The sequence below is a fragment of the Prionailurus bengalensis genome, chromosome C2, assembly GCF_016509475.1.
Source record: "Prionailurus bengalensis isolate Pbe53 chromosome C2, Fcat_Pben_1.1_paternal_pri, whole genome shotgun sequence".
Classification (NCBI taxonomy): domain Eukaryota; kingdom Metazoa; phylum Chordata; class Mammalia; order Carnivora; family Felidae; genus Prionailurus; species Prionailurus bengalensis.
Window position 1 is genome coordinate 97,877,280 of NC_057350.1, and position 12,492 is coordinate 97,889,771.

Consider the following 12,492-nt stretch of genomic DNA (forward strand, 5'->3'; position numbering starts at 1 on the left):
CATGGCCATCTCCTCCTCTGGCAGTTCAGCCTCCTCTCTCAGTCCCCTCTCCTACCTTGGATTTGCTGTGCTGACTACTCTAATGATTCTCTCTCACATCCCTGAAAACTTCTTTCTAGTCCTGGGCATTTTCTATCCTCTAACTGACTGCTCACCGGATGCGAGTGACCGATGACCACTGGAGATCTTAACATATCTGATGTTTTGAGGGTAGAGACTGGAATTCTCCATTGGGATTAACCTCGCCTTTTTCCTAAAAGACATTTCTTTGGTGTACTCTTTTATTTAAGGAGAAGTCCTCCAGGAATCTCAAAGTCAATGAGATGACTCAAATGCAGATACTTTAGACTGAGATGTCAAATGTTCAGTTTAGCTGTGTAAATTAGATGTGTTGTCAGAACTGTCTTTCTGCTATTCCATCAAAAAATTCTCCCTTATGTAGGAGAGTTTTGGGGACTAATGTCTGAAAGTTATTGGTTATTTGCTGGAAGTTATTGGTATAGTAGGAATTTCCAAAATTTTCAGTGTGGCCCTAATGCTTACCGGATGGAATGCAAATTCCTAACATCTGACCCCTGTCAGTTCTTCTCTAGCTACAGCCCTCCTTTCTAGATTGACATCTCACTACTTTGCTTTATGTATTTAAGGCCCTAACCATATTGTGTCACACTCAGTATTGCAGAGGCTCTTTGCTGGCTCCCTGTCTGGCTTGTTCTGATCCCTGAACTAGGAGTGATCTCTTCATTTCCCAGAGGCTGAAATTCTACCATCCTCCAGGTTCTGGCTGAAATTTCTCATCTTTCATAAATATTTCCTTGGTTCTTGCAATTGGAAATAATTTAGTTCCCTGGAAAATTACAATATATATTTTTTTCTGTCCTTCTCTCTTCTGAACATACCTTGCCTTAGAAAATGCCCAGGACTGGGAAGAAGGACTCAGGGACATGAGAGAGAATCATTAAAGTTCCAGGACACTGAATGCAACATAGGAGTGAGGGCTGAGAGGTGAGACTGTCAATAGTATTGACATCTACCAAAAGGTCCAACGTGCTGGGAACATGCCATGCTATTTTCTTTGGCTACTAGGCAATCCCAGGTAACCTTCGACCAGAATACTTTTGTACTCTCCATTAAAATATAAGCTCATTTAGGGTACAAAACACAGATACACTTTTATAGTTATTATTTGCATTAATCAATTATAAGGTGATTTAGCATTCATTTAATTCCTATGAAGTCAATGAAAAATATATTATTGGTCCCATTTGAGGTGTGCATAGGAACTGGAGCTGAGATAGGTTAAGCAATTTGGCCACGGTCTGAGAGCAACTAAACTGCAAAGCCAGGACTCAAACCCATGGTTCTGATGCTAAATCCAGTGTTCTTTCTCCTTCATACTATAGTCGCTTTTCTGTGGTCCAAACACATAAGACCTCTGGCACTTAGCATAATTTCTTGGGCATAGTAGATAGCAAAGAGAGACTTATTAATTAAATAAATGGATGATAACATACATAAATTTAAATAAAAGTATGCATGTAGAAACACGATAATTTGCTTACCTTAAAAGAGATCTAGGGGCGGCTGGGTGGCCCAGTCAGAATCTTGATTTCGGCTCAGGTCATGATCCCAGGGCTGTGGATTGAGTCCCGCATTGGTGTCTGTGCTGAGTGTGGAGTCTGCTTGATATTCTCTCTCTCCCTCTCTCTCTCTCTCTCTCTGCCCTTCTCCTGACTCATACTCTCTCTTTCTGTAAAAATAAAAATAAAAATAAAAATAAAAATAAAAATAAAAAAATAAATAAAAATAAAGAGATCTAATAAAGCAATTCACTTATCAAAAAGACAAATCTTCAGTAAAGATGAGTCAGTAATGCCAAGAATATAGTTGATGAATGTTAGAAACATTCTAGTAAGTGTCACAGAATAGACTTAGGTTTAAGTCATTCATTTTAGAGAGTGGATCTGATTTGAAGAAGGAGAACTCTGTTAGCACCTGACGTGACAGGGCAAGGAAAATACATTTTCAGGTTTATCATTTAAGAGTTTCTGACTGCAGGCAAATACGATATAGATGAGGTTCTCAGTGAGAATTGAACAAGAAAGAGAAATTTGTAGGGGCTGAAGTGCTTTAAGTAAAGAAAACATGCATTCTGGCCCCTATGCTCTTTCTTCCACTAGTGTTCTGAACATGATTTTGTGGATTCACAAAGGGAGCACAAATGAAAGAGATGGAAAGTACAGGCTAGTAACATTCAAAGGGAAGCAAAAGCTGTCTGGATTCAGGCTGATAACGCTGAATTTGTCGAGGGACGGATTCTCTTGAAATTCGCACTTGATGCTCAAGAGGCTGTACCAAGAATTATCAGCTATAAGAAGGCACTCTAATTTAGCTTATGAAGCAGTTATTGCTTTGGTTGAATGGACATTGATTAGAAATTGGAAGAATGTGCTGTGGTAGTAGGTCAGGTTTTTATAATGCATGCCTCAAAAATGGAAAGTTTAACCCCAAATATAACTTTATTTGGAAGTAGACTTTAATTTAGAGTATTGCACCTATTTATGAAGAACTTGGCATTTGCTATTACATATTACATAATGTTGTAGAGGAACTTACATTCTCAAAAAAGAAAAAAGCACAGAAGAGGCTGCTCCAGAAAAAAAAAAAGGAACATTTGGAAGAGAAGGATGTAAAAGTATTTTTAAAATATAATAGATTTATTTTACAATTAATAGCCTGGTCTTAAAGAATATCTAAATATGAATAAAATATTTAAAGTATTGCAAAATTTAAGCAACAAAAAATGAAAAAAGATATCACTTTGATCCTGAAGGAAATAAATAATATAAAAACATCCACCTATTTAATAAATAAGCAAACTATAATAAATCAAATAAAGGTATCTTCAAAGAACATCTATTTACATGCTTCAAACTGGCTAAATAAAAATTGGTAAGTCAACCCTACTGGAGTACTATGCAAACTTAAAAAAAAATTGTGTTTCTTTATTTTTGAGAGACAGAGTGCAAGTGGGGAGGGGCAGAGAGAGAGGGAGACACGGAATCTGAAGCAGGCTCCAGGCTCTGAGCTGTCAGCACAGAGGCTGACGTGGGGTTCAAACTCACAACTGTGAGATCATGACCTGAGTCGAAGTGAGACAGTTAACTGACTGAGCCACCCAGGCGCCCCACAAAGTTTTTAAATAATAAGTTCTACTTAAATGTGCTGGCATAAAATTGTTTGTCATAATGGTAAGTGAGAGAGAAAGTTCCTGAATATATATGACATGATATGGATGTCTACATATAATGTATATATATGCATATACATTTATGCAAATGTTTAGGATCTATGAATGTATACACAGATTTTTTTATGCAGATGCATACATGTCTATGTTTTTGTAAATGCTTATAAGAAGACCGCTCAGGGTACACACAGATCAGTGGTTAAATCTAAAGGAAAGGGTGAGCACAAAGGGTAGGAAGAATTACTGAAGAGAGAATCTCACTTTCTCTTTATTATTTACACATATTATAACGAAAATGAATCACTTCTATATTTTTAAATTACATGTATTATGTCACCAAAACTGATAACCGAAATCAACAGCACCTGGCAGCTAATCTCTATTTATCAAATATTGAATACATTTCATATTCTATATATAATATCATAGCTCCAACTATGCCTTTCCTAGGGTTTCCTTTACTTTCTTCATTAATTTAAGACAGGTTACAAGCACGATCTACTACTTGCATTTCAAAATCTGAACGTAAGGCACAGAGCATCAATATTTGCCCCATATTTAAGATTTTTCAAGATTTTGATCCACTCAGAGGACAAATGCTCTTTTTTCAAGGTTTAATGTATTCCCAAATAACTGCTACAAACAAATGTAGAGTAAGCTACATGTAATCACTGTGAAAACAATTAAGTTTTGGTGGGAATGACTCTTTACTACTTTATTAAGGTTTTAGCCACAAATTCTATACGAAATAAGAAGGCCAGAAAATATAATTCAAAACTGGTATAATTTAAAACTGATTATTGCTCCTTCAGTTTGTCTTTTACATCTGAATTACATTTGATAGTTGGCTAGTTGAACATTCTTTTCGCTATTCCATAGACAATAATTACCCTTCCTTCTATTCTGAATCTTTTATGCAAACCATATGGCACATTTAGAAATTTTGCAGGCTTTAATTAAAAGTGTCCATTCAAATTAAACAAGGTCAAAAGAGAAACTATATTAAGATCTACCAAATATTTCGGGGGGAACTCCACATAAGAACAATATAACAGATGCATTGTCAGTTACATCTATCTGCAATCTTCAAGTTGATTTTTCAAACACAAAAGTTCAGGGAACAAAGCACATCACTGGTTGGTCTTCTAAATATGCAAAGAAAGCTAAAATGTCAGGGAGGCAAAGAGGTAGGAGAAGAAAGCAGCATCTGCTCTATGATTTTGTGTGCCAGGGCTGTGAGTGTGCCTCAGCTCAAAACAGCTTGATGCAAAGTCAGTGCAAACGTCCAGCTCTGCTCATGATACATGCGTGTGGCGGGCGCTGTGCTGTGCCGCCCGATCCCTCTCCAGGAATGAAGGACTTCAACCCCAGGTGCCAAGAGTGCTGCCAGTATAAAGCCTTCCGCTGTCACCCGTCTTTGGAAACTGTCTCTCCTAAAGATAGCCTCTTATCCAAGGATGTGTCCCCTTCTTGGGCCAGCCCGAATCCAATCACCGCGCAGAGCATAAAAGCCCAGCCCCTGGCCCCAAGTCAGCAAACTCTAAAGCGCCATCTCAACTTCAGAACTTCCCATGAGAGCCACTGGAGTTTTGTGCGACTCCATCAGAGCCCATTTTCTTTCTACACCCATTTCTGTTTCCCTCCCTTCCTTTCCACAGTTGTTGATCCTAAGGGTACCCTCTAATAAAATTCATGCACATTAATCTCCATCCGAGTCTGCTTCCTGGGAACCCATCTCCTGACGGTTTATTTAAAAATCAGGCCAGAAATCAAATTTGAAACACAGTAATTCACAAGAAAACAATTTCAAAAAAATATGGTAAAAATGCTAATGTTGGAAATAATTCTTATTTTCATGTTTCTATAAGCATTTAACACATTTCTGGACATGTATCATGCTCCTGCAAAACATTTTATTATAATTTTTAAGGAGTTTATTGGGGGAAACTGTATTGAATTTCCTTTGTAAGGCTCTCATGAGGGGAAAGCAAAATATATTTATAATAAAGAGAGATGCAAGTATAATAAAAAACCAGATGTCTGTTAAATGGAAAATTATCTACATTTAAAAATAAGTGTTAAGGTCATTAAGGTGGAAGCCTGCATTCAAGAATCTGGACAAAGCCCTGTAGGCATTGTAACTGAAGTAAAACAGCAAAAAAGTGACAAAGTCTTAACCAAAAGATATATAAAACAATATCTAGGAAAGACTGCTTTTAATAGACATGTAAAGTAACAGTAAAACCTGTATTTTTTAAAATGTTTATTTATTTATTTATTTTTTTTTTTTAATTTTTTTTTTTTTCAACATTTATTTATTTTTGGGACAGAGAGAGACAGAGCATGAACGGGGGAGGGGCAGAGAGAGAGGGAGACACAGAATCGGAAGCAGGCTCCAGGCTCCGAGCCATCAGCCCAGAGCCTGACGCGGGGCTCGAACTCACGGACCGCGAGATCGTGACCTGGCTGAAGTCGGACGCTTAACCGACTGCGCCACCCAGGCGCCCCTGTTTATTTATTTTGAGAAAGAGAGAGAGAGCAAGTGCATGGAGTGAAAGAGGGGCAGAGAGAGAGGAAGAGGGAGAATTCCAAGCAATCTCCACACTCAGCATGGAGTCGGATGTAGGACCTTGATCTCAGGACCTTGAGATCATGACCTGAGCCAAAATCAAGAGATGATTAAGTGACTGAGCCATCCAGGTGACCCAACACCTGAGCTGAGATTAAGAGTTGGACACTTAACCTACTGAGCCACCCAGGCGTCCCTGTATATTTTTTTATATGTTTTTTGGACCTAATAATAGCAGATAAATTTCTGGTTAACTGAGTCAATAAACAGATAGTTAGTAGTAGTAATGCTGTGAGAGGTTATGTGGAAGACACAAAATATTAATACTTAGCCTTCATCACCAAGATACTTAAAACACAGTTTATTAAAACTTCCCCAAGAAAAGCCTTTCATGGAAGAGGGAATCAAAAAACATTAAATGTGAATGCATGTTTAACTAAAGATGTAATTCTTTTAGCTGGATGGAAAGTCATATAAAGGAAAGATACTCTTCCTCACTTTCAACTAGTTATTAATTTACGTTTCAAAGAGAAATGAACTCTATTGTGTTTTTTTTTTATTAGAATCACCATTATTTTGATTTGCTACAAATACCTGATAATTGTTTTCTGTAAATTGCCCATATAAAAATTTAACTATAATTATAATCAACTCTAAACACAATACATTCAAGATTGTCTCAAAACTTTTTGAAATAATAACATTTCCATAAGTATAAAAATTATAGAATAAGGATATTAAAAATTTATTTTTAAAATATATGATTTGAAAGTAAATTTGAACACTTGATGCTGTTTTCTTTCCTTTATTAAACATCTAATAGGGCTTAACAAATTTAATTGTTCAAAAATATATGAGCTCAGAGAAATACTTTAGATTACTTTTAAATATTCTTACATCAAAATGTATGTCTAATATTCTCATGAATATTTTCACAGAAATTTAATGCACATCTTTTCAATTTAAATCACACATTATCAAAATGTCATCCTGAAAGTAATATGCTGAATCTTTTTATTACCAATTTTTCAAAGCTTTTCTTTCAATTAGAACCAACTTCCATATTAAAAAGCTATTGTTTATTTCCTCATACCAAACTCACAACGTTCAAGACCTTAAACATAACTCTTTTTCAATCAGTATGGGGTAAAAAGGAGTAATGTAGCAACTGCTCTTAAAAAACATTTCTAAACGTGGAAAGGAAAGCAAATTAATTGGTAATATAGTGAATATGCTTTAGCATGTTCATTAGCGTCTTATACAAACCTTTTAGAATACTTTCTTAAAAGCCCTGATAACAACCTTAAGGGATGGAGACAAGTCTTTTTATAAACTCATTTCCAGAAATGTTAAGGGACAGCAGAAAGGGTTAATTTCCTTTCCTCCTCCTCTATTCCTACCTCTCCCACAAAATGAAAGATGAAGACTAAACTCTAAAGATTCTCGTTCTGATGTGGTTGGTAATACTCATTCTAAAATGTATACTGTTTTAAAACATGTCTGTAAATGAGCTCAATGAGAGAACAGAGAAGTGAAGAAGATCAAGATTACAAGTTGGTTTCCAGAATGAAGTCTAAAGGAATTACTCACGAAAAATTATTGTGAAGGAGCCATTTACTATTTTGTATCCTTAAGCAGCCTTTATACACATGTACATTTTGATAATAAAAGGAAAAATACAAATAACCTGGTACAGCCCATAAGTGAAAAGCCAAAAATTCATTTGTCATTGTGCATCAGCCAGGACTAATATCGTTGTCGAAGGTGACATAGTAGAACCTTCTCTTCAAAAAGAAAAATAAAAATCAGAATTTTAAAACCTAGAGCTTTACACAATCTTCTTTATCTAAAGAAATAGGGCCTTAGTCTGTGCTTACTGAAGCTTATCTCATGCATAAACATTTTTAAATATTTTCATCATTACAAAAGTAATACACTATCATTTTGACAAGATGCATATTACTGAAAAGAATTTTTAAAAAGGAAATTAAATATCCCATTAAGCCACTATTGGGAGAGAGTATGGTAGCACTTTGGTGAATCTCTTTCTAGTCTCACATATCTGATCTGTATCTACCTTTCTATCTTTATGAATTTCTTTCCCAGACCCATATCTTTTTCCATATCCATGTGTACTTCAATATTTGCTTTATTTGTTTTTCAATCTCTCTGTACATATATCTATGTATCAGGTAGTAGGTGAATCCCAAGTAACTCTCCCATTTCCTTGGACCTTCTTTCAAGGCATCATTGCAGGAAACTTTCTCCCCCATTTCTTTTTTTTTCTTTTTCTCAAGAAGTAGGGGGTGATAACAAAAAGCAGAATTCTCCATCTCCTTCCAATTATCTGTACCCGAAGCTGGCACAACCCCATCACCAACTAATTAGTTTTTCAATCCTGTTGTTGGTTCTAGTTATTTGCTACATTTTCGTTTTAATATAAAATTCAAATCATGCTGCATGTATCTATATCCTGCTTTTTTCCCCACTGAATATTGAACTATAAATATTTTCTCATGTCATAAATATATTTTCAAAATTACTGTGTTATTTATATTTCTAATGAACTTTATTCTCTAAAGGCCAGAGCTAAATGAGGGGAACAGATCAGAAATCAGAGACATTTAGTAAAACTGAAGGAGAGGTGGAATAACTATAAAAAACAGACCCAATACTTCTAAAAAGTGTTGTATTACATTGTTTGGTAAAGGTAAATGCATGTGTGTATAAATTGCGTTCCTGGAGAGGTGAAGCTAAGTCATTTCATGTACTGCTTAAGAATCCAGGGAGGGGTGTTTTACATTTGTGTTAGAGATTTATTTTATCCCACACCAGGAGAGACAATTCATGCCAGTTTTTACTTGCTTTGCTAAACCAAATATAAGGTGCACTGATCTCTATCGGGTAACAAATTCTCAGGACAGCGCCAGTCAGGAGAAATGGCCCTGTTCTTTGGTCCCCAGCAGCCACTCGTGTGCAGGGCTCTCAAGGGCTCTCCGTAGACAACATTTCCGCCACCTCTGTGCCACGCCTGGGAATGGGGTGGGTCCTTTTCGTTAAGACTGGGAGAATTTGCACATAGGAGGCCACTTTCCAGTGCTTCGCACATGTCCTTGGACATTCTGCAGTCATGGGGCATGACGCTTGTCTCATGGGAGACCCCAATGTGTCCATCTCTACCCCAAGTTCCCAGCAACTTCTCCCTACTTCCTTTCCAGGCTGCTTCTGCCTCTTCCCCCTTTCCAATGTTGCCCTGAATTCTCTTCACACCCTAGCGTCCAATAAACTTCTTTTCAGGTATGTAGCCTCACACAACTTGCCAGCATGGCAACCATTTCATGAAACAAGTGGGCCCAAAACCTAGGGAAGGGAGGCCTACAGGCAGGTAGGAAAGAGATGAAATGAAGGAACGGGTGAAGCAGTCTTTGCTCGCTCTGTTGACCTTCAAAGCTATGGCAACAAGAAATGCATTACTGTTGTTACTACTGAAATGGGTTATTTTTGTTACCAATAATTTGAGTTTTGAAAAGTTACCATTTAATTAAAAAGACTCTGCACATAAACATAAAAACGCCTCTGGACGCCTTGCTTATTCCAAATGACTAACTGCTGGAGATACTGAGATTATCTTGGTATCACTGTAAAATTTTTATAAACAGAGGTATGTTAACTGATTGCTTTGCCCAAAATACATCCCAATCACTCAGGATAGAACTCAAAGACCACAAATCGTTCATTTGGCTAATATTCCTTAAGTCACTCAGCACACCACCATTTGCATGTTGTCACAGATTTAATGAAAAATTCATAGAGGACTTGATTATACTGACAATTTTGATTATTTGGGGCCTCTCTTCACAATACTTCCAAATGCAGCCTGTTTTGTTACAAGTGTTCCTAGAATGAGAATTGCTGATAAGATGTTGATAAATAAGGGAATTAGGTCAATTCAATGCATTGGTTCCGATTCTAATTTTTTCCAACATATTAGCTTTTTTGTCCCACCACATATCAGCAGCTAAATGGATGCCATACAACTGAAATACAGAAAGTGTTGCAAACTAAAACCAATGCCCACTCACTCCATATTCTTCTTCTGAACTGGCTTGCTCTTGGAGGTATATGCATTTGGTGTTCTTTGGTCCTCTTGTTCAAAAGCTTCAGGCTTTCCTTACTCTCTTTTTAGCTAGCTGTGTTCTCTTCCTTTCTCTGTCTCTCTTTCTCTCTCTCTCTCTCACACACACTTTTTAAGGTAAGGTCCTATATTTACTACAGAATTTCCTTTTTATGATTTTAATTTGTCTTTTGAAGAACAGTAGTATTTTTATTAGCATGGTTGCTTTAGACAGAGCTTTGGTAATGCGCCCTTCATATTTTTACAGTTTCATTATTTTTAGGGCTGTGGTGTTTTCTTAGGAATTCATGTTACAGTAGAAAGACCTGTACATTATGCTTTCTGATTCTTGTAATAAACTTACGAGGTAGGTAGGGTTTTTTACAGATGGAAAAACAGAGACTCGAGGAGCTTAAGTCATCCACCCATTAGCAAATGGCAGTTAATGGAGACTGGAGACTGGAGTCCTGACCTGCTGATCCCTATTCTAGGACTCTGGACACAATACCAAACTCAACATCTTTAATAACTATGTGTATAAATTATTTTATTAATTATGATCTGCTTTAAAATGTGGCTTCTCTTGTTGCTTTATATTAGTAATTCAGGCTTTAATGCTTATTTGTTTTATGTGTACATGCCTTGTCTGTCTGGCTACTCTTATTTCTCACTCCCTGAATACCTGGAATAGTCTCTCCCTTCCACTTCCTATCCCCAGCCTGTCAAAATACAAAAACAATGAATCAGGTGCACTGCTCAGACCTTGAAGTCTTAAGAAGAATGCTCCAATTCACAAGTGAACACCCATCACTGCACACTGGACCTGAGGTCTCCATAGCCTGATGTTTGCTGGAAATAAATTACAGATCTTCCCACTAGAAAGAAAAGAAAGCAGACCCGGTTAAATAGGGCTTGTGAATGATCAGATCATCTTGTTACCCTCAATACAGCTATATAAAATGAATCATTACAGATTTATTCACAGCTATGCAGTGTGCCTTTATTGAACACCTCTTAAGAATCAAGCACATTTTTAGGCTTGGAACACAAACAAATGCGACACAGCCCTCTGCTCTCTAGTACAAAGCAGAAAAGACCCTCCCACTGGGAGCCAGAGTTTAGGATCTCAGCCTTTAAGGAATCCAACTTACCTGGAGGATTTGTTAAAAAAGATTGCTGGGCTGCAAGCCCAGAGTTTCTGGTCTTCACGTTGAGGGGGGGGGGTGCTGAGAATTTGCATTTCTAACCACCTGCTGAATGATGCTGAGGCTGCTGGCTATGTAAGCTCAAGAAGCTTTTATTATGTATAAAAATGGAGCTTCATAATAGTGCCTGACCCATAGGATTGTCTTGAGGATTAAAGTAGCTGATAGCATAGAGCCTGGTACATAGTGAGAAGTCAATAAATGTTAGGTTCTAATGTTATTTTTATTATTTTCATTATTATTAAGGGGTTTCAGGAGGATTCTTCTAGATTCTCTCTCTCTCCTACTTCAGAATGTTGGAAATCCCTTTAACCAAAGACAAACTGATAAAAATTAAATAAAATTCTCCACGAGAGTTTACTTCCAGTAATACCAGGAATTAAATCAGCGATATCATATCCTTTCTTCATTCTGCTTTTGATAAGGTAGAGACCACTGGGGCCCTAAAAGGTGTTGATAAAGGTGAAAGAATTATGTGAAGAGAACATAGAAGCAACAACAACAAAAGAGCTTGAAGTAAAAAAGAAAACTTGGATATCCTCCTGAGGTCTGCCCTATCTCCACTTAACACACAGAATTTCCTTCCAACAAATAGAGTTCCATCTACATTCTTTTTGTATCTGTAAAACCCATTATTATTATAATAGCAAAATCATTAAAGAAGAAAATGTTGGACTCTTTTTTTTTCCAGCTGAATTTCTGCTGTTTCAAAATTCAAGCTGTGTCCAGTTCTGTTACATGACAGGCCCCCTGAATGTTCGCTTCGCAGGACATGACACGTGTTGAAAATAAGGTTATTGAATAAGAAATACAGAAAATAATGATTGATCTCCCATAGAAAACAGCTGCTTCTTGTTAGCAGCTAAACAAATGTCCTCTCTCTGGGTTTTACGGAAGTCTTAATTCTGTATGGTAATAAAAAAATGCCAATGAAAGCATATACAGTCTAAAAGGAATATAGCGAATGCTTTTAATCAAGATAATATCTTGGAAATTTCAAGTACATAAAAATCCTGAAACAACAATCGATACCTATAAAGAGTGATGTTTGCCCTAGGTCGCTGAAAAAAAAAATTAGACATTTTTTACGAATGGGCTCTTCAGTATACACAGGATGATATAGGAAAAAAATCAAAATTCAAAATAACTTTAACAGTAGGTACCACCAGCAAATGAATATAGTATCATGTGATAAGTTATTCTTTGGTTTCTTGCTAAAAACGTGATGCCCTCTGGGGATCCTGGGTGGCTCAGTCAGTTAAGTGGCCCAACTCTTGGTTTTGGCTTAGGTCATGATCTCACAGGTTCATGAGTTCAAGACCCACATTGGGCTCTGCACTGACAGTACTGACTC

The 12,492-nt window shown here is 36.8% G+C and overlaps 1 long non-coding RNA gene across 3 annotated transcripts in view; it reads right to left on the reverse strand.

Moving 5' to 3' along the window:
• LOC122491759 overlaps nt 1-1,612 on the reverse strand; it is a 160,353-nt gene extending 158,741 nt beyond the window's left edge. For all 3 annotated transcript variants that reach the window (XR_006299438.1, XR_006299437.1, XR_006299439.1), the window contains exon 1: nt 1,563-1,612. This is a non-coding gene — a long non-coding RNA (uncharacterized LOC122491759). The remainder of the gene's footprint in view (nt 1-1,562) is intronic.
• Between the last annotated feature and the right edge of the window lie 10,880 nt (nt 1,613-12,492).